Source organism: Hemitrygon akajei, chromosome 5 (assembly GCF_048418815.1).
Source record: "Hemitrygon akajei chromosome 5, sHemAka1.3, whole genome shotgun sequence".
Classification (NCBI taxonomy): domain Eukaryota; kingdom Metazoa; phylum Chordata; class Chondrichthyes; order Myliobatiformes; family Dasyatidae; genus Hemitrygon; species Hemitrygon akajei.
Window position 1 is genome coordinate 40,893,420 of NC_133128.1, and position 23,814 is coordinate 40,917,233.

General features: G+C 43.8%; 1 protein-coding gene and 1 long non-coding RNA gene across 2 annotated transcripts in view; one reads left to right on the top strand and one right to left on the bottom strand.

The window, feature by feature from the left end:
* LOC140727672 (uncharacterized) overlaps positions 1-1,143 on the bottom strand; it is a 55,079-nt gene extending 53,936 nt beyond the window's left edge. The window contains exon 1 of the mRNA XM_073045308.1: positions 812-1,143. The gene's annotated coding sequence lies outside the window, so the exon portion shown is untranslated. The remainder of the gene's footprint in view (positions 1-811) is intronic.
* On the top strand, positions 244-22,247 carry LOC140727673 (uncharacterized). Its single transcript, XR_012098898.1, has 3 exons — positions 244-822; positions 15,968-16,087; positions 21,411-22,247. It is a non-coding gene; the product is annotated as an uncharacterized lncRNA (long non-coding RNA).
* The last annotated feature ends 1,567 nt before the right edge of the window (positions 22,248-23,814 follow it).

Here is a 23,814-nt window from a genome sequence, read left to right on the forward strand (position 1 = left end):
CACGTCTAAACATGATGGGGGAAAGGTTGTCAATGAAGGTATGCATTTACCAACGCCAATTGCACCCAAATGTCTCCTCAAACTATGAATTCACGCGCAACTTGCAAATGCAATGTGCAAGTTCACGTACTAAAGGCAGATTAAAAATAAACGATTTGCGTGCGGGGGAATACCATATCAAAGATCGCGCTCTTCTAACGCATTCGCCTACTTTGACGGGCATAAGCGACATGGAATCCACAAGAGATTGAGTCCAAAGAGGCTGGCAGCAATGAAACCGAAACGGCAAAGGGGATCTTCTTCAGTTTACGCCTTAGCCACCAGACCTTTCAAACAAATCGTCCTTCCGTCGGCTTGCCTTCGATAACTTGCCGAGTGGGGTTCTCTTTCAGATGCCAAACTCGTTGTCTGTCAGGACACCCCATCCGCCCCCCAGAGCCACACACATCCCAGTGACACAACGCTGTGGTCCGATCCAGCAGACAAGCCTACCATCGGACGCGAGGGGGGTTTCGAGGATGTCAAAATCAGAGTCAACTCCCAAACAGCTCGGCTGCAGAGATAGCTCTAACCCACAAAATTCACCTCGTGTTTGTGGGACAGCGCAGTGCGTTACTTTCGGCCGTTCGCCCGCGTAGAGGAAAAACCAGTAAACGCAACTGGAGTCTCCCTCAAAGAGAGTGGCCAGTCTCCTCCGAACGGCTGGTGCCTGTCGGATTCTTAGCGAGCAAAGTGACCACAGATTTGGCTTTTAATCAAAGTTTCTCCCTAACAGTTACACTGCCTGCGGTAAAATATTTTTCGATCTCACCTGATAATGAAGTAAGTTATTTTTTTTTACCAGCCGCTGCAGTCAGGAATACATAACCGAGGCTGTACCTCCGTACGATTAGAATTAAGTATTGAAACTCAATTTCATTCGTGGTATTTTCGCTTTAGTAACTTTGCTTCAATGGCTGGAACCGTAAGTTGCAATTCTGGATGCCGCTGCTCTTTCTCAAAGTTCCGACTCTCTCGGTGTCGTTCAGTACTTCCTCTTCTCACGACAAGTTCGGTTGTTTGTTTTGCTGGAAGGAAGCCATTGAACGGAAACTACTCAGCATTTAGGCCAATCGAAGGAAATGGGCTGCTCGAAAGATATGAGCGGCAAGTTGAGAAGAACTTGGCAAGGGTTATTAGATTTTGGTCACCGTTGAAGGCAGACTAGCAGGGGCAATTACGGAATTTATTAGACGCACAATTGGAAATGAGGGGAAATATATTAGTACAGAAGTAGACCCAAATCTCAAATTTGAAATAAAATCTGAAGGTTGTAAACTTTTGGGGTATCTCAACCTTTGTTGTTCTCGATGTGTATTTTAGCCCTATCCCAGCCTCTCGATTTGGTAAGCAATGATCCGCTTGGGATGCTTAGGCGCTGGGAATGGAAGAGATTTTGACGCAGATAGAAATTAGAGGCATTAAAGGCTGCAGATGCTGGGCAATCCCTCCTACCCCGCCACAGGTTTTCAACCAGCCGAGTTCCTCCGGCAGATTGGTTTAGCACTAAAAAGAATGTTCTGAGAAATGGATTCTGTTTCCTGCTCCCCAGCAAATATTTGTGCAGATGAAATTCACACTAGTGTGTCGCTGATACGCATCTTTGAATGACTTCGCGCCCGAGGTGAATAAGGATGAATTGATCTGAGTGAGATTTGTGTGAATCCCAGTGCTACTGTCCCTCAGTTCACACAAGTGATGTCACACACAAAAATAATTTCTGGCAAGGTTGTCAGCATATTGTTGTGAGACAAGACTGGAGCCAGAAAAAACAACTTTTACTAACAAAGTCATCATTATTTAGATATTCAGACGTGTCTTTCCTGAAGTCATAGGTAGAGTGCTGTACAAGTATCTACTGACCCACAAGCTCACCTGACTGGGATCACACGTCCACATATATGTACTACACACTGATAAGGGAGTCCACACACCCCCAGACAGTTACTGTACACAGACAGAGGATCCTCACACCCCCAGACAGTTACTGTACACAGACAGAGGGTCCTCACACCCCCAGACAGTTACTGTACACAGACAGAGGGTCCTCACACCCCCGGACAGTTACTGTACACAGACAGAGGGTCCTCACACCCCCAGACAGTTACTGTACACTGATAGAGGGACCTCACACCCCCCAGACAGTTACTGTACACAGACAGAGGGTCATCACACACCCAGACAGTTACTGTACACAGATAGAGGGTCCTCACACCCCCAGACAGTTACTGTACACAGATAGAGGGACCTCACACCCCCCAGACAGTTACTGTACACAGACAGAGGGTCATCACACCCCCAGACAGTTACTGTACACAGATAGAGGGTCCTCACACCCCCGGACAGTTACTGTACACTGATAGAGGGTCCTCACACCCCCGGACAGTTACTGTACACAGATAGAGGGTCCTCACACCCCCGGACAGTTACTGTACACAGATAGAGATTCCTCACACACCCAGACAGTTACTGTACACAGATAGAGGGTCCTCACACCCCCGGACAGTTACTGTACACAGATAGAGGGTCCTCACACACCTAGACAGTTACTGTACACAGATAGAGATTCCTCACACACCCAGACAGTTACTGTACACAGATAGAGGGTCATCACACACCCGGACAGTTACTGTACACAGATAGAGGGTCCTCACACCCCCGGACAGTTACTGTACACAGATAGAGGGTCCTCACACCCCCAGACAGTTACTGTACACAGATAGAGGGTCCTTACACCCCCAGACAGTTACTGTACACTGATAGAGGGTCCTCACACACCCCCAGACAGTTACTGTACACAGATAGAGGGTCCACATACACCCAGACAGTTACTGTACACTGATAGAGGGGCCTCACACCCCCCAGACAGTTACTGTACACAGATAGAGGGTCATCACACCCCCCAGACAGTTACTGTACACAGATAGAAGGGCCTTACACACCTAGACAGTTACTGTACACAGACAGTGGGTCCTCACACCCCCAGACAGTTACTGTACACAGACATAGGGTCCTCACACCCCCAGACAGTTACTGTACACAGATAGAGGGTCCTCACACACCCAGACAGTTACTGTACACAGATAGAGGGTCCTCACACACCTAGACAGTTACTGTACACTGATAGAGGGTCCTCACACCCCCAGACAGTTACTGTACACAGATAGAGGGTCCTTACACCCCCAGACAGTTACTGTACACTGATAGAGATTCCTCACACACCCAGACAGTTACTGTACACAGATAGAGGGTCCTCACACCCCCAGACAGTTACTGTACACAGATAGAGGGTCCTTACACCCCCAGACAGTTACTGTACACTGATAGAGAGTCCTCACACACCCCCAGACAGTTACTGTACACTGATAGAGGGTCCACATACACCCAGACAGTTACTGTACACTGATAGAGGGGCCTCACACCCCCAGACAGTTACTGTACACAGATAGAGGGTCCTTACACCCCCAGACAGTTACTGTACACTGATAGAGAGTCCTCACACACCCCCAGACAGTTACTGTACACTGATAGAGGGTCCACATACACCCAGACAGTTACTGTACACTGATAGAGATTCCTCACACACCTAGACAGTTACTGTACACTGATAGAGATTCCTCACACACCCAGACAGTTACTGTACACAGATAGAGGGTCCTCACACCCCCAGACAGTTACTGTACACAGATAGAGGGTCCTTACACCCCCAGACAGTTACTGTACACTGATAGAGAGTCCTCACACACCCCCAGACAGTTACTGTACACTGATAGAGGGTCCACATACACCCAGACAGTTACTGTACACTGATAGAGGGGCCTCACACCCCCAGACAGTTACTGTACACAGATAGAAGGGCCTCACACACCCCAGACAGTTACTGTACACAGATAGAGGGTCATCACACCCCCCAGACAGTTACTGTACACAGATAGAAGGGCCTTACACACCTAGACAGTTACTGTACACAGACAGTGGGTCCTCACACCCCCAGACAGTTACTGTACACAGACATAGGGTCCTCACACCCCCAGACAGTTACTGTACACAGATAGAGGGTCCTCACACACCCAGACAGTTACTGTACACAGATAGAGGGTCCTCACACACCTAGACAGTTACTGTACACTGATAGAGGGTCCTCACACCCCCAGACAGTTACTGTACACAGATAGAGGGTCCTTACACCCCCAGACAGTTACTGTACACTGATAGAGATTCCTCACACACCCAGACAGTTACTGTACACAGATAGAGGGTCCTCACACCCCCAGACAGTTACTGTACACAGATAGAGGGTCCTTACACCCCCAGACAGTTACTGTACACTGATAGAGAGTCCTCACACACCCCCAGACAGTTACTGTACACTGATAGAGGGTCCACATACACCCAGACAGTTACTGTACACTGATAGAGATTCCTCACACACCTAGACAGTTACTGTACACTGATAGAGATTCCTCACACACCCAGACAGTTACTGTACACAGATAGAGGGTCCTCACACCCCCAGACAGTTACTGTACACAGATAGAGGGTCCTTACACCCCCAGACAGTTACTGTACACTGATAGAGAGTCCTCACACACCCCCAGACAGTTACTGTACACTGATAGAGGGTCCACATACACCCAGACAGTTACTGTACACTGATAGAGGGGCCTCACACCCCCAGACAGTTACTGTACACAGATAGAAGGGCCTCACACACCTAGACAGTTACTGTACACAGACAGTGGGTCCTCACACCCCCAGACAGTTACTGTACACAGACATAGGGTCCTCACACCCCCAGACAGTTACTGTACACTGATAGAGACTCCTCACACACCCAGACAGTTACTGTACACAGATAGAGGGTCCTCACACACCTAGACAGTTACTGTACACTGATAGAGATTCCTCACACACCTAGACAGTTACTGTACACTGATAGAGATTCCTCACACACCCAGACAGTTACTGTACACAGATAGAGGGTCCTCACACCCCCAGACAGTTACTGTACACAGATAGAGATTCCTCACACACCCAGACAGTTACTGTACACAGATAGAGGGTCCTTACACACCCAGACAGTTACTGTACACTGATAGAGGGTCCTCACACCCCTGGACAGTTACTGTACACAGATAGAGGGTCCTCACACCCCCCAGACAGTTACTGTACACTGATAGAGATTCCTCACACACCCAGACAGTTACTGTACACAGATAGAGGGTCCTCACACACCCAGACAGTTACTGTACACAGATAGAGGGTCCTCACACACCCCCAGACAGTTACTGTACACAGATAGAGGGTCCTCACACACCCAGACAGTTACTGTACACAGATAGAGGGTCCACACACCCCCAGACAGTTACTGTACACAGACAAAGGGTCCTCACACCCCCAGACAGTTACTGTACACTGATAGAGGGGCCTCACACCCCCAGACAGTTACTGTACACAGACAGAGGGTCCTCACACCCCCGGACAGTTACTGTACACAGATAGAGATTCCTCACACACCCAGACAGTTACTGTACACAGATAGAGAGTCCTTACACACCCCAGACAGTTACTGTACACAGATAGATATTCCTCACACACCCAGACAGTTACTGTACACAGATAGAGATTCCTCACACACCCAGACAGTTACTGTACACAGATAGAGAGTCCTTACACACCCAGACAGTTACTGTACACAGATAGAGAGTCCTTACACACCCCAGACAGTTACTGTACACTGATAGAGGGTCATCACACACCCAGACAGTTACTGTACACTGATAGAGGGTCCTCACACACCCAGACAGTTACTGTACACTGATAGAGGGTCCTCACACACCCAGACAGTTACTGTACACAGATAGAGGATCCTTACACACCCCAGACAGTTACTGTACACAGATAGAGGGTCCTCACACCCCCGGACAGTTACTGTACACAGATAGAGGGTCCTCACACCCCCGGACAGTTACTGTACACTGATAGAGGGTCCTCACACCCCCGGACAGTTACTGTACACAGATAGAGGGTCCTCACACCCCCGGACAGTTACTGTACACTGATAGAGGGTCCTCACACCCCCGGACAGTTACTGTACACAGATAGAGGGTCCTCACACACCTAGACAGTTACTGTACACAGATAGAGATTCCTCACACACCCAGACAGTTACTGTACACAGATAGAGGGTCATCACACACCCGGACAGTTACTGTACACAGATAGAGGGTCCTCACACCCCCGGACAGTTACTGTACACAGATAGAGGGTCCTTACACCCCCAGACAGTTACTGTACACAGATGGAGGGTCCTCACACCCCCAGACAGTTACTGTACACAGATAGAGGGTCCTCACACCCCCAGACTGTTACTGTACACAGACAGAGGGTCCTCACACCCCCCAGACATTTACTGTACACAGATAGAGATTCCTCACACCCCAGACAGTTACTGTACACAGATAGAGGGTCCTCACACCCGCAGACAGTTACTGTACACTGATAGAGATTCCTCACACACCCAGACAGTTACTGTACACAGATAGAGGATCCTTACACACCCCAGACAGTTACTGTACACAGATAGAGGGTCCTTACTGATGCACCATCAATAACTCACGCTGAGACTTAGGAAACGAGATATCGGCTTTTATTGACTGGAAGAATAAACAGCACTACATCCTGGGGAAATTGAGGGAGAGCAGCAGCCCACAGTCGCCTTTATACAGGGGTCTGTGGGAGGAGCCACAGGAGCAGTCAGACAGGTATATCTAGTTCACCACACTTACACACCCAGACAGTTACTGTACACAGACAGTGGGTCCTCACACACCCAGACAGTTACTGTACACAGACAGTGGGTCCTCACACCCCCAGACAGTTACTGTACACAGACAGTGGGTCCTCACACCCCCAGACAGTTACTGTACACAGATAGAGGGTCCTCACACCCCCAGACAGTTACTGTACACAGATAGAGGGTCCTCACACCCCCAGACAGTTACTGTACACTGATAGAGGGTCCTCACACCCCCCAGACAGTTACTGTACACAGATAGAGGGTCCTCACACCCCCCAGACAGTTACTGTACACAGATAGAGGGTCCTCACACACCCCCAGACAGTTACTGTACACAGATAGAGGGTCCTCACACCCCCAGACAGTTACTGTACACAGATAGAGGGTCCTCACACCCCCAGACAGTTACTGTACACAGATAGAGGGTCCTCACACCCCCAGACAGTTACTGTACACTGATAGAGGGTCCTCACACCCCCAGACAGTTACTGTACACAGATAGAGGGTCCTCACACCCCCCAGACAGTTACTGTACACAGATAGAGGGTCCTCACACCCCCCAGACAGTTACTGTACACAGATAGAGGGTCCTCACACACCCCCAGACAGTTACTGTACACAGATAGAGGGTCCTCACACCCCCCAGACAGTTACTGTACACAGATAGAGGGTCCTCACACCCTCCCAGACAGTTACTGTACACAGATAGAGGGTCCTCACACCCCCAGACAGTTACTGTACACTGATAGAGACTCCTCACACACCCAGACAGTTACTGTACACAGACAGTGGGACCTCACACCCCCAGACAGTTACTGTACACTGATAGAGAGTCCTCACACACCCAGACAGTTACTGTACACAGACAGTGGGTCCTCACACACCCAGACAGTTACTGTACACAGACAGTGGGTCCTCACACACCCAGACAGTTACTGTACACAGACAGTGGGTCCTCACACCCCCAAATAGTTTTTGCACACTGCCCCTTGAAATTAAATAGCTAGAATGGCCTGAGAAAATTCTGCAAAAAAAAGCTGTTTGTCCATGCTTGTCATTTTAAAATGATTAAACAACTGCAGCACACATCTTACAAAAGGGTATAACAGATACTGGGGACTGCAGATGCTTTAATCTGGAGTAACAAAGAAACAACTGGCCGAACAGCCTCTGTTCAGGAAACGTCCCTGTTGACATTTTAGCTCAAAGAAACATCTGAACAACGAGTGGAGAGAGAAGATAAAGGGGAGAGGGGAAGTGTGTAATGGGGACAGTGATGATTGATGGAATTGTGGGTGGGGGAAAGGATGTGAATAATACAGGTCAGGTTCCCACCAGCAGCTGTCTCCACCTTCACCCTCCACTCCATCCTCCTGGCTCCATCTACATCATTTTTTGGGTCTGTCTCCATTGGACGTTCACAGCAAGGTGTCTGCGAGGTGTCTATAAGACAAAGAATGTCCTATAATATGAAAGCAGTACAGTCAATTATCCTAACGAACATAAGGAGCCAGCCATATGCACAAAATGCTGGAGGAACTCAGCAGGCCAGGCAGCATCTAGGAAAAGAGTACAGACGATGTTTCAGGCCAAAATTTTTATGGCAGGATTGGAAGAGAAATCTGAGGAGTAGATTTAAAAGGAGTAGATTTGGGGAGAGGTGAGAGAGAAACACCAGGTGACAGGTAAAACCTGGAGGGGGAGGGATGAAGTAAAGAGCTGGGAAGTTGATTGGTGAAAGAGACAGAAGGCCATGGAAGAAAGAAAAGGGGGAGGAGCACCAGAGGGAGGCGATGGACAGTCAAGAAGATAGGGTGAGAGAGGGAAAAGGGGATGGGAAATGATGAAGTGGGGGGGGGCATTACTGAAAGTCTGAGAAATTGTTGTTCATGCCATCAGGTTGGAGGCTACCCAAATGGAACATAAGGTGTTGTTCCTCCAACCTAAGTGTGGCCTCATCAGTTAAGCAACTCTTCAGGTCCACGCTGCCACTCATCAAGGTCACTGCTGATCTTCTGCCTCAGTGCTATTTTTCAGAACTATACTTTTACTCTTGATCCCCCCTTGTGTCTGGAAATCTATCGATCTGTGCTTGATTGAACATAACCTCTGAGCCTCCACAGCGCTCTGGAGTGGAGAAATACAAAGGTTTGCCACCCTCCGAGCGATGGCCTTTTCTCCTACAGCAATACCTACGTCAGGTTGTTGTTTATATATAACAAGATTGTAATTCAACACAATCAGCCTGGGCTTCTGTACCTCCCTCTACAATTGCATTCTTGACTTCATCATCCAAAGATCAGTCAGTGTAGATCAGTAATAACATTTCATCCTTACTGATAATCAGCACAGGTGCTCCTTAAGGAACGGATCTTAGCCCATGGTTCTATTCACTCTACACTTGTGACTGCGTGGCTAGGTACAGGTCAAACACCATCTATAAGTTTGCTGATTACACCACTGTTTTTCATAGAGTTCCAGATGACAATGGGGGGTGTACAGGAGCAAGAAAGATCAGCTGATTGAGTGGTGTTGAAACACAACCTTGCATTCAGCTTCAGTAAGACCAAGGAATTGATTGTAGACTTCAGGTAGGGGAAGTTAAGAGAACACCAAACTACACTGAGGTTTCAGCGGTGGAAAGGATAAGCGTCAAGTACCTGGGCATCAACACCTCAGAGGAACTACCCTGTGCTCAATATGTTGATGCATGAAGAAGGCACACCAGTGGCAGTACATCATTTGAAGCTTGAGGAAATTATGTATGTCAGCAAAGACTCTTATAAATATCTACCGGTGTGGATTTGGAAAGTATTGTGACTGGTTACATCACCTCCTGGTATGAAGGTTCCAATGCACATGATTGAAAAAGGCCACAGAGGGTTGTAGACTCAGCCAACTTCATCATAGGGACAACTCTTCCCATCACTTTTGGCAGAGAAGATTAAGGAAAATCCAAAGAAATGTTATGAGTACATTAAGGGAAAAGACAGACAGACATACTTTATTGACCCCAAGGGAAATTGGGTTTTGTTACAGTCACACCAACCAAGAATAGTGTAGAAATATAGCAATATAAAACCATAAATAATTAAATAATAATAAATAAATTATGCCAAGTAAAAGAGAGCAATTGAAGAAGGAATAGGGACCCTCAAAGACCAAAGGACATATCTTTCTGTGGAACAACAGAAGTTGGGCAAGGTCCTTAGTCATTATTTCTCCTCTGTCTCTACCACGGAGAAAGAATGAAGACTTTGGAACTAGGAAAATTAATTAGTAAAGTTTTGGGGACCGTCCACATTATAGTGTAGGAAATGCTGAATGTCTTGAAGGGTATAAAGGTTGAAAAATCTTCAAGTCCTGACCAGTGGGAGGCTAGAGAAGAAATTGTAGAATCTCTGGCTGAGGTACTTGCATCACTATTAATCACAGACGAGGTTCCAGTAGACTGGAGGGTAGCAAATAATGTTGTACTTTTATTTAAGAAGAGTGGCAAAGAAAAGTCTGGGAACTATAGACCAGTAGGTCTAAAATCTGTTGTAGGTAAATTACTGGAGGGGATTCAGAGGGATAAGATGTATGCACATATACAAAGGCAGGTGTTGATTAGAGATAGTCTCATATTTTGGAAATGCTGCATTAATTAGTTTCAACAGAACTTAAGCATTTCTAATTGCTAGAATCCACTAAACATGGGCGTGCATGACAAGGTAAAGTGTTTGACTAAAACAAGAACAATTCTACAGCCAACATGTTACTTTTGGATTTTTGGAATCTGTGACAACAGGGTGGTAAATTGCTGTATGGAAAAGATCCACTGCAGTGAGATAAACATGGAACACAGAACAATACAGCACAGTACAGGCCCTTCAGCTCACTATGTTATTTTGTGCCAACCTTTTAACATATTCCAAGATCAATCTAACCCTTCCCTTCACATTGCCCTCCATTTTTCTTCCATCCATGTGCCTATTTAAGAGCCTCTTAAATGTGCTTGATTTATCTACCCATACCATTACCCCTGGCAGTGTATTTACCACTCTCTCTGTAAACTACCTAGCTCTGACATTCCCCATACTGTCATCCAATCACCTTAGAAGTATGTCCTTTCATATTAACCATAGCCATCCTGGGGAAAGGCTTTAACTATCCACTCAATCTACAGCTCTTATCATCTTATACGCCTCTATTAAGTCTCCTCATTCACCTACATTCCAAGGAAAAAAGACCTACAGTAGCTCATCCAACCTATCCTCATAAGACAAGCTCTCTAATCCAGGCTGCATCCTGGTAAATCTCCACTGCATTATCTCTAATGTGTCCACATTCTTCTGATAATGAGGCAACCGGAACGGGACACAATTCTTTAAGTGTGGTTTAACCAAAGTTTTATAGAGCTGCAAAATAACCTCAACTAATGAAGGCCAACGTGCTGTACACCTTCTTAACCACCCCATCAACTTCCACAGCAGCCTTGAGGAATCTGTGGACATGGACCCCAGTATCTTTCTTATCCTCCGCACAGAGTCCTGCCATTAACTTTCCATTCTGTCACCTAATTTGACCTTCCAAAGTGTATCACTTCACACTTTTCTGGATTGAACTCCATTTGCCACTTCCTAGCCAAGCTTTGTATCCTGTCAATGTCTCATTGTAACCTACGACAACCTTCTACATTATCGACACCACCAACCTTTGTGCCATCTGCAAACTTACTAACCCATCCTTTCACTTCCTCATCTACAGTACTGTGCAAAAGTCTCAGACAGGTATATATATAAGATTTTGTATAGTACTGTATTTGTCAACATGGAGCAGAGATTGAGTTTGTAAATCTGGCGGGAGGAAAGGATATTGGGAATGGCCAGGGTGGAGAGTCATGGAAGGAGTGTGGGACAGGTGGCAGAGAAGGAGTGCCAGGGGTAAGAGATGGCGTAGGTGCTGACACACCAGGCAAGGGCATTTGTTTCCAAACATTTGGTTTATTAATCATTACATAATGTCTCTCTGGTCCTTCCCTCCCCTTCCTCTTTTTCCAACCATAGAAACATAGAAACATAGAAAATAGGTGCAGGAGTAGGCCATTCGGCCCTTCGAGCCTGCACCGCCATTCAGTATGATCATGGCTGATCATCCAACTCAGAACCCTGTACCTGCTTTCTCTCCAAACCCCCTGATCCCTTTAGCCACAAGGGCCATATCTAACTTTCTCTTAAATATAGCCAATGAACCGGCCTCAACTGTTTCCTGTGGCAGAGAATTCCACAGATTCACCACTCTCTGTGTGAAGAAATTTTTCCTCATCTCGGTCCTAAAAGGCTTCCCCTTTATCCTTAAACTGTGACCCCTCGTTCTGGACCTCCCCAACATCGGAAACAATCTTCTTGCATCTAGCCTGTCCAATCCCTTTAGAATTTTATACATTTCAATAAGATCCCCCTTCAATCTTCTAAATACCAGTGAGTATAAGCCTAGTCGATCCAGTCTTTCTTCATATGAAAGTCCTGCCATCCCAGGAATCAATCTGGTGAACCTTCTCTGTACTCCCTCTATGGCAAGAATGTCTTTCCTCAGATTAGGGGACCAAAACTGCACACAATATTCTAGATGCGGTCTCACCAAGGCCTTGTACAACTGCAGTAGAACCTCCCTGCTCCTGTACTCAAATCCTTTTGCTATGAATGTCAACATACCATTTGCCTTTTTCACCACCTGCTGTACCTGCATGCCCACCTTCAATGACTGGTGTACAATGACACCCAGGTCTCGTTGCATCTCCCCTTTTCCTAATCGGCCACTGTTCAGATAATAATCTGTCTTCCTGTTCTTGCAACCAAAGTGGATAACCTCACATTTATCCACATTAAATTGCATCTGCCATGAATTTGCCCACTCACCTAACCTATCCAAGTCACCCTGCATCCTCTTAGCATCCTCCTCACAGCTAACACCGCCGCCCAGCTTCGTGTCATCCGCAAACTTGGAGATGCCGCATTTAATTCCCTTGTCTAAATCATTAATATATATTGTAAACAACTGGGGTCCCAGCACTGAGCCTTGCGGTACCCCATTAGTCACTGCCTGATTCTCCTCTCCCTGACCCCTTCACATTCTCAGTTCCCAATAGAGATACATATCAGAATCAAGTTTATCATCACACATACGTCATGAAATTTGTTTTTGTTTTTTTGTGGCAGCAGTACGGTACAATATGTAGAATCACTACAGTACTGTGCAAAAGTCTTAGGCATCCTAGCTTTATATATGTGCCGAAGACTTTTGCACAGGACTGTAAGTTATTTATTAAAATCATAAAGAGCAAGAAGCCCAGAACAGATCCCTTCAGAACACCACTAATCAAGGACCTGCAGGCAGAATATACCACACTCTGCCTTCTGTGGGCAAGCTAATTCTGAAACCACACAGCCAGGTTTCCCTGGATCCTGATGCCTCCTGATGTTCTAAATGAACCTACCTTGGAGAACCTTGTTGAATGCCTTACTAAAGTCCATATTCACCATATCCACCCCTCTACCTTCCTTGATTTGTTTTGTCACTGTTGAAAAAAATCAATCAGGCTCGTGAGGCACGACCTGCCCCCGCCAAAGCCATGTTGGTGACCCCTGATCAGACCATGCATTTCTAAATGCATATAAATCCTGTCTCTAAGAATCCTCTCCAATGGTTTTCCCACCACTTATGTTAGACTCCGGCTCTATAATTCCCAGGACTGTCTCTATTACCCTTCTTGAACAAGGGAATAGCATTTGCCATCCTCCAATCCCTAATGCTACTCCTCTGGCCAGTAGGCCACAAAGATCTTTGCCAATGATGCAGCAGTCTCTTCCCTTGCTTCCCGCCCAGCCCTGGGAATTTATCTATCCTAATGTACTTCAAAAGTTCCAGAACTACATCTTTCTTAACCTGGACCAGCACATTAGCCCATTTTATGCCGATTTGTGTGTTTCTGTGAACATGGCGGGCATGCTATATTGGTGCCAGAATGTGTGGCAATATTTGTGGCACATCCTTGGGTTATGTTCCTTGTTAAACTCAAACCATGTACCTCGCTATATTTTTTGAGAAAATACAAAACAACTGAATAAATAAACAACCGATAAATACATAAATTAATCTTATTCTGAATCTGACCTCACATTTGTCCAGGTCCCTCTCACTGGTGAATATTCATTTACAAGCCCCTACCTCCTCTGACTCCAGGTATGTTTCCTGTTTTACTCCTGATCACCTCTCTTGTCACCATGGTCCTTTCTTCCTACCATCCCTTCCCTGCCTCAAAGGGACAAACCTATCCAGAACCCCATACAAGTTTTCCCTAAACAACCTCCATATTCCTGCTGTTCATTTCCATGAGAATGTCTGTTCCCAATTTACACCCCCAAGTTTCTGCCTAATAGCATCATAATTTGCCCTCCCTGAATTAAATACTTTCCCATACCATCTGTTCCTATCCTTGTCAAAGGGTATGCTAAAGTTTAGGGAGTTGTGGTTACTGTCTATGAAATGCTCACCCACAGAGAGACCTGTCACCTGATGGAGGTTTACGGTGCAGTACTAGAACCAACATGGCCCCTCCTCTAGTTGGCTTGCCCATATATTGTGCCAGGAATCCTCCCTGGAGGCACCTGAGAAATTTAACCTGCTTCCATTAAGGAGATGCCAATCAATACTAGGGAAGTTGAAGTCACCCACGACAACAACCGTGTTATTTTGGCACCTTTCCAAACTCTGCCTACTGATCTACTCCTCGGTGTTCCTGTTGCTATTCAGGGCCCATGGAATACTCACAATAGACTGATTGGTCCCTTCTGTTCCTGACTTACACCCACAAAGACTCAGTAGGCTATCCCCCTCAATGACGTTCTCCTTTTCATAGATTATGTTGTCTGATAATGTGAAAGATGACTAGACTAGCAGCAGAACTTCCCTATTCTACATCTTTTCTCGTACCTAAGAGTCGACAGAACCTTATTTAAATACACTGCCTGAAAGATATTAAAAGTCAAATGGGTGCAGTAACATTGAATTTACAACTATCTGTGGTGTCAGACAGAACATAAAACATAGTATAGCACAGGACCAGACCCTTCGGCCCACATTGTTATCCTGATTTGGTTTCACTAATGCCACTTGTCTGCTTATGGTCAGTTGTCCTCCATTCTCCACTCATCCATGTGCCCATCTAAGAGCCTCTTAAATGCCTCTATCTGTCCCCACTACCACTTCACTCACCTCAACTCTGAAGTGATTCCATAAGATATAGACTCAATTTCAAATTTGTCTTCGAAACTGATTATTAAAAATTTGCACAGTTTGTCTTCTTCTGCACATTAGTTGTTTGTCAGTCTTTGTTTATGACTGTGATAAATTCTATTGCATTTCTTTATTTTCCTGTGAATGCCAGCAAAGACAATGAATCTCGAGGTACTATATGGTGACATATATGTACTTTGATAATAAGTTTACTTTGACTTTGACTCTATCTAGGTCTCTCATATTTTATAAACTTCCACCAGGTCTTCTCTCGGAACCAGAATCAGGTTTATTATCACTGTCTGGTATGATGTGAAATATGAAGTGAGCACTCCAGAGGAAATAACCCAAGTGTGTCCAATCTCACCTTAGAACAGATATCCTCTAACCCAGGCAGCAACCTAGTAAACCTCTTCAGTACCCTCTCCAAATCCTTCCTATCATGGGCAACCAGAAATGAAAGCAGTGCTCCAGATGCAGCCTTGCTGAAATGTTATAAAGCTGCAACATAACGACCTGACTCCTGAACTTAATTCCATGACTTATAAAGGCAAGGACACCACATAGCTTGTTTACCATGCTATCAACTTGTGTGGCCACCCTCAGGGAGAAATGGACTTGGACCCAAGACTCAGTGTCCATCAATGCTGGAATCAATTGTGAAATTTGCCTTTACACAATCTCACAAAATGCAACACTTCACACTGGCAGATAAGGAATATAAATACTAATTATGTGGTTCCAAAAAATCCCATGACTGTCCAGGATACCGTTATCTGCAAATAAGCTCTGCAGGGATAGAGGTATTTAAGGACATTGACCACAATTGTTTTTGTTACAATTCACTTACAGACCATGGTTTCTTCGTTGACTACCGGAAAGCGGAGGAATTTGTACAAGAATTACCTGATGTCCACGAAGAAGTAAAGAATTATAGAAATGAAATGGACTAATGATGAAGACTGAAACAAGGTTGGACTTGATGGACATTTATATATAAAAAAAATTTGAGGAGTATTAATTGGGAGTAGAGACATTAATTTTTTTTTTCTTCACTAATATATTTTCGTTTTTTTTGCGGGGGAGCTGGAAGAGCTGCTGATCGATGGCTGCGTGTTTCACGTGTACAATCATGGCGATTGCCATGACCCATAAAATGGGGGGGGGGGAATGGTGTGTTCTTTTTATTCGCAACATTAGTGGGGGGGTACTTTGTTTTTTTTTCTTATATATTAGTTATCTTTCTTCTATTTTTCTTCTTTTTTGCCTGGATGGTTGGGGAGAAACTCATAGCAACATGGAGAATTTTAAAGAGTTCCCAAGGTATTATGAATGATTAATTTACTTAATTTTTAAAGTTTTAATGTTAATGGAATTAATGGACCTGTGAAAAGAAAAAGAGTTTTAACATATATTAAGAAAATGAAAGGAATTATATATTTTTGAAAATTTGTCTCCCATACCTACAAAAGATAGGATTAAATACATAGGTCCTTTGAAGATTAAATTATAAAGTAATTGGGGAAAGTAAAAATAAATATTAAAATTATTTTGAACTCCATGGAGCATGTGGGGATCCTCCGATATCCAGGCAATCTTTCTCATTTTTTTCCTTTCTTTAGATAAGGGTTAAGGGGGGGAGGGTTGATATTATTTTTCTCACTATTTATCATCACATTTATTCTTTGTAATTTTCTAAAATTTAATAAATAAATAAACAAACAAACAAACAAACAAACAAGTAAATAAATAAATAAGAGGATGGTGCAAAAAACAAAAAACAAAACAAAAAAAGACCATGGTTTCACTGGCAGAACATTGACTGGCTCAGGAATTACTAAAAGACATTAAACAAGTATTCATCTGCCTTGTTGTAGTCACTGGGGATACACTTCAGATGAACACAAAATTCAGAGCACCGAGGAGGTATATAACTCCACCATAGACGTACAATAAAGCTGGATGAACTCAGCAGGTCAGGCAGCATCCGTTGAAAGAAGCAGTCAACGTTTCGGGTCGAGATGAAGGGTTTCGACCCGAAACGTTGACTGCTTCTTTCAACGGATGCTGCCCGACCTGCTGAGTTCATCCAGCTTTTTTGTACGTCTTGATCTGACCACAGCATCTGCAGTGTACTTTGTGTTAACTCCACCATAGGCAGCCCCAAGCCCGGCTGTGAAAGGAGGAGGGCTGGGCATGGGGCTAGCAACCCCATCACATAAAAGCCCAGAGCTACAGAAACACCAACAGAAGCCCCAAAGACCTCATCAGATCTTCAGCTAAGAGGACTATACCTGGGGATAACCTGAAAGACCAGCCCAGCTTCTTTCGGACTATGGCAAGCTGCAGTAGCGCTGATGGGCTTAAGAAGAAGAGATATACACGAGGAATGCGGTCAATTGTGCATTCTAGTTTTCATCCACAGCAAAAATAATTGTTCGATTAAAAATATTGAACCGTCTTAGCGTAGTAAATTGCTGGAAAAAGTGTGCAGCATTTGCCATCGTTACCCATAAAACCAGAGAACAAATCCATGCTTTTACGTGTAGCTTAATTCTATAATTGCTATCAGCAAGCCAGTGTGCTTTCAGCACATCTGTAACTTCCTTGACTGATTATGTCAGAATCAGAATCAGGCTTATTATCACTGGCATGAGTCGTGAAATTTGTTAACTTAGCAACAGCAGTTCAATGCAATACAAAACCCGGCAGAGAGAAAAAAATCAATAAACAAGTAAATCAATTGCAAATATTGAATAGATATTAAAAAGTGCAAAAACAGAAATAATGCATATTAAAAAAAAGTAAGGTAGTTTCCAAAGATTCAATGTCCATTTAGGAATCGGATGGCAGAGGGGAAGAAGCTGTTCCTGAATCGCTGAGTGTGTGTCTTCAGGCTTCTGTACTTCCTACCTGATGGCAACAGTGAGAAAAGGGCATGCCCTGGGTGCTGGAGGTCCTTAATAATGGACGCTGCCTTTCTGAGATACCGCTCCCTAAAGATGTCCTGGGTACTTTGCAGGCTAATGCCCAAGATGGAGCTGACTAGATTTACAACCTTCTGCAGCTTCTTTCGGTCCTGTCAGTAGCCCCTCCATACCAGACAGTGATGCAGCCTGTCAGAATGCTCTCCACGGTACAACTATAGAAGTTTTTGAGTGTATTTGTTGACTCCTAAGAAAGTATAGCTGCTGTCTTGCCTTCTTTATAACTGCATTGATATGTTGGGACCAAGTTAGATCCTCAGAGATCTTGACATCCAGGAACTTGAAGCTGCTCACTCTCTCCACTTCTGATCCCCCTATGAGGATTGGTATGCGTTCCTTCATCTTACCCTTCCTGAAGTCCACTATCAGCTCTTTCGTCTTACTGACATTTTGAGTACCAGGTTATTGCTGCGGCACCACTCCACTAGTTGGCATATCTCACTCTTGTATGCCCTCTCGTCACCATCTGAGATTCTACCAACAATGGTTGTATCGTCAGCAAGTTTATAAATGGTATTTGAGCTATGCCTAGCCACACCGTCATGTGTATATAGAGAGTAGATCAGTGGGCTAAGCACATGCCCCTGTTGTGTGCCAATGTTGATCGTCAGTAAGGAGGATATGTTATCACCAATCTGCACAGATTGTGGTCTTCCAGTTAGGAAGTCGAGGATCCAATTGCAGAGGGAGGTACAGAGGCCCAGGTTCTGTAACTTTTCAATCAGGATTGTGGGAATTATGGTATTAAATGCTGAGCTATAGTCAATGAACAGCATCCTGACGTAGGTGTTTGTGTTGTCTAGATGGTCCAAAGCCACATGGAGAGCTATTGAGATTGTGTCTGCCTTTGACCCATTGTGGTCCAGGTCCTTCCTGAGGCAGGAGTTAAGTCTAGTCATGACCAACCTCTCAAAGCATTTCATCACTGTCGATGTGAGTGCTACCAAGTGATAGTCATTAAGGCAGCTCACATTATTCTTCTTTGGCACTGGTATAATCGTTGCCTTTTTGAAGAAAGTGGGAACTTCCACCCATAGCACTGAGAGGTTGAAAATGTCCTTGAATACTCCCGCTAGTTGGTTGGCACAGGTTTTCAGAGCCTTACCAGGTACTCCATTGGGACCTTCTGCCTTGTGAGGGTTGGCTTTCTTTAAAGACAGCCTAACATCGGTCTCTGAGACAGAGATCATAGGGTCATCAGATGCAGCAGGAATCTTCACAGCTGTAGTTGTGTTCTGTGCTCACAGTTACATAGTTGTGTCACAAGCTGGATGTTGATTAAGAGCTTGGTGTTCAGGACCATTGCTAACTTTCCATTGCCATTTGGCATATTATGGATATCCTAATGTAATACAAAACTCAACTCAGTCCCTCCTACCTTGGATAAAATAATTGCCTGACACCCTGATTCTATTAAGACTGAGGTAGCACTTCCAGTCTCTAAATCTTTACATTGAACAAGTCCTTTTCTGACTTACTTTCTACCATTGTTGATAGTAATCTACACCCTTGCTTTGACAAAATAATAAAATAAATCAATATAACTCTCTCCAGTTGAACCACATGGCCATATTAATGAGACAAAGCCAGAAAATTCTGGAAGCAATTAGTAGATCAGTCAGCATCTGTGGAGAGAGGACCAGAGCCAAGGTTTCAGGTCAATACCCCTTTAATTCCCTTGTACTTCATTCAGTTTGCTCACACTGGGCTCCATCCATACTGGAGTTAGCAACATGTTCTGTATGTATTTCTGACTTCTAATCAGTCAGATTTTTGCCTGAATTCATGTTACGCGAGATGTGATCTTTTATGAATATCATCTCATTACAGTAATTTCTGATGTTAGTTTAGCGAAGTCCTGGTTGAAGTTAAGATTTGGAGACTTAGTCATTGATCAGACATTGGATATTTATTTCAATATTAAATTTGAATCTGTGCTTCCTACAGATCCTAACAAGACCACTTGAAAAAAATTCTCTTGATGTCTTATAACTGCCATGTTGCAGGGACGGAAACAATCTGGAGTCTTTGCTGCGTCCTCTCCCGTAACGTGGTGAGCAGAATGCAACAAGTGTGGCCTGACCAATATTTTATAAATTTGTGACATGACATCCCAGCTCTTACCTCTTATGTCACAGCCAATGAAGACGCATGTCCCACCTGCTTTCTTCACTGCCCTTTCAGCTGTGCTGCCACTTACAGGGATTCTTGGGTAATGCCCCAAGGTTGCTGTGTTCATCAGCATTCCCTAGAGTCTGTGTGTGTGTCTAGTCCTTGATCTCACTACCAAAATGTATCACTTAAATTGAGAATTTCCTTTGGAACATCTATGTACCCTTATTTTTAAGACCAAGACAGGGATAAATAAGGAAAAGAGTTCATTGGAGCAAGAGATTTTAAGTGCCTAAGAAAAACATCATAATGAATTTTCATTCACCTGTTTCTTATTACTCAAAAAAACATAAATGTCACTTGGGTGTATCAGAGAAATGCAAATGGAAACAATAGCTGAGCTCTTGAATTTTAATTTTGTAGTCAATGTTGCAATAAAATGGAATTTATATTAAATGCATAAAGCATTTTCCATCTGTTACCAGTTTTCTTTATAATAAAGATTGCTGACGATTTGTTGTAATATTTGGCTTAACATTTTAAAGAACAGAGTCAAGTCTGTAAATGCAATTACTCATTGACTTAATTTGAACAATTTCCTGTCTTAGTTTTCTCAAGGGAAGGAAATAGAAGTCACATGCAATTCAGCGATGAGAAAAGAAAGCTGTTATGTTCTAAATGCTCACATCCTGTTGGTGTGGTGGAGGGGCTGGATCTCTTTGGAGACAGCTAGAGCAAAACAGCACATCATTTGGGAGTTGAAGTGGAATGCTTACATGAATCAAGAAAAGGAGGAAAATCTTTCTGGAGGCTACTGATTTGTTCTAACATTGATCTGATACAGGGGAACTGATCCGTGTAGTTGTTCAGATGTTCACCTCGAAGCTGAGGCTAGAGATATTGAAAATAAAGGGGAAGAGCTTGCTGATCCAAGTCTGCCGAAGGCCCCTCTTAACTGTCCTTGACTGATCCAGATGAACAACTTCTATTTTGCGCATCCAGAGTCTCCAACTCCAGTTTAGCAGTGATGAAGCCGTGCTGACAAACTGCCCTTTGTCAGCTGGCAAAGTTCCATCAGAGATATTTAAAAATGATTAAAGTTGGCAAACATATTTAAGCATTAAATCTATTTAAAATTAAAATAAAAGGAGAAGGCTAAAAAATTAACATCCATTTCCTTTTGCCTTCTAATTTAGAGCTCTACGACCTCCATTTGAATCAACCGTTCTCAGAACAAGCACAAGATCCAAGAGGGTAATGCTGGGGAATCTCAACAAAATCCTGCTCTGCTGCTGGACTCTATGTAGAGTTAGGCGGGACAGTGAGCTGAGGGAATTGGAGCTGCTGAACGACTCTCACATAACATTCCTGAAAAAAAAACAGGCTACTGGCCAATCCTTCTCCCCTTAACAGCTGTCACACCTACTATAAACTCATTGAATGGTTTATAATGTTTCTAACATTCTGGAACAATTAAAATTTTAAAACAATTAAACATTACAGCAAATTTAAAAAAAAAGAAAACTGCAGGGCATTTGAAAACAATTATGAGCTAATGCATCATAAAAGGTTTTTAATACACATCACTTTTTCTTATTGGAATTTATTTTTGCAATTTCAAAGAAGACGGAGCGGCACCTCTCCTTTTTTTATATAAGTTTGCACAGATTTGGTATGCCAAACTTCTATAGATGCACAATGGAGAATGTCCTAACTGGTTGCATAATGGCCTGGTATGGAAACGCCAATGTCCAAGTACGGTAAAGCCTACAAAAAGTGGTAGATACAGCCCAGTCCATGACAGGATTAGCCCTCCCCACCACTGAGGACATCTACAAAGAACACTGCCACAAGAAGCAGCATCCAGCATCAAGAATTCCCACCATCTAGGCCATGCTCACTTCTTGCTGCTGCCATCAGGAAGGAGGTTCAGGAGCCTCGGGTCCCACACCACCAGTTTCAGGGTCTGTTATTACCCTTCAACCATCAGGCTCCTGAGCCAGTGTGGATAACTGCACTCGACTCAACTCTGAATGTAACTTATGGACTCACTTCGAAGGTCTCTGCAACCCATGTGCTCAGATTTATTTATCTATTTATTTATTATTATTTGATTTTTTAAATTTGCAATTTGCATTGTTTTGCATAATTTTTGTTTGCTGGTCTTTGTGTGTAGTTTTTCATTGATTGTGGTGTATTTATTTGTCTGCTAGAAAATGAATCTCAGGGTTGTATATGGCAACATTTTGACAAATTTCTAACAAATATTTCTCTTATGAATTTCAGACGGGTTAGTTATGGTCGGAGTGCAGCTGCAGACTGATTCTCAATCAACCATTTTTTTCCTTTAGTTAACAAGGGCTTCCAGAATCATTCCTTTTGACCATCCACGCAACCTCTTCAGTAGGAACAGTAGGAGAAGCAGTACTTGTTTGCTTACCTCTCTTGTTCCTACCAGCTAAGGTTCTAATTCCCTTTTTAGTGAAACAGTAATTGGTTTGTACCTATTTCAATTTCACACACTGCATTTTAGAGAGAATGAGTCCTTTTTTTTCCTAGAGTAGAGGGCTTAATTTTAAGGTGAGAGTTTGAAAGCTTAAAGGAGGTTCAAAGAGCAGGGTTTTTTAAAACTTACACAGAGAGTATTTGGTGCTTAGAATGCACTGCCAGGGATGGTGATAGAAGCAGGATGAGTTAAGAGGGATTTAGATAGACACATGAATTTGAGGAATGGTCGGATAGGGCAGGCAGATGCCACATTGAATTTCACATCATGATGCAGGGCCCGTTCCTGTGCTGTCCTGTTCTACGTTCTATTGCTGTCTCCTTTACATTGGGAGATGAAATGTAAATTAGGTTGCTGCTTTGCAGTACACCTCTGTTTGTTTTACAAGTGTGACCCAGAACTTATGATTTGCCAGTCACTTCAATTCTCTATCTCATTGCCATTCCAAACTCCTGGTTCTTAGCTTCCTATACTTTTCCAATAAAGCTTTCATGAAACAGCACATCATCCTCTAATTAGATACTTTTAACCTGTAACCCTTTAGACATGCGTCTAATTATTTTCTTTGCCCCATTACCAACCCCATGCTGACATCCTTTTTACCATTTGCCTTCCACCTTTTCATGGATCTTCCCTAGTATTCATTCCACAAATTCCCTCCTTCCTCTGTATCTTAAGCCTTGTTCCTTCCAATTGACCTGAATGATCTAATTGATCAGATGGCGCGAAGCATTAACTCTGTCTCTCTCCAGATATTACCTATCCTGCAGAGATTTCCTGAATTTCATTTCAAAGAACATAAAAGGAAGCAGAAATATGCGTTAGTGTGCCAATTAAAAGATCATTTAGAATTCATATAGCAAAAATTTCCAGCTAATTTACAGTGAGACTGTTGGAAGTACTGTACCTGAAATGCTTTAGCAGTTTAGCTGTTTTGCTTTTATTCGGGCGTAAAAGTTGTGAAACAGCGCACCGTGTGGAGATGTGCGGAATTACAAGGCAGTGGTTCCAGGCGTTTGACAGTTATGATAGATAGATAGATAGATAGATAGATAGATAGATAGATACTTTATTCATCCCCATGGGGAAATTCA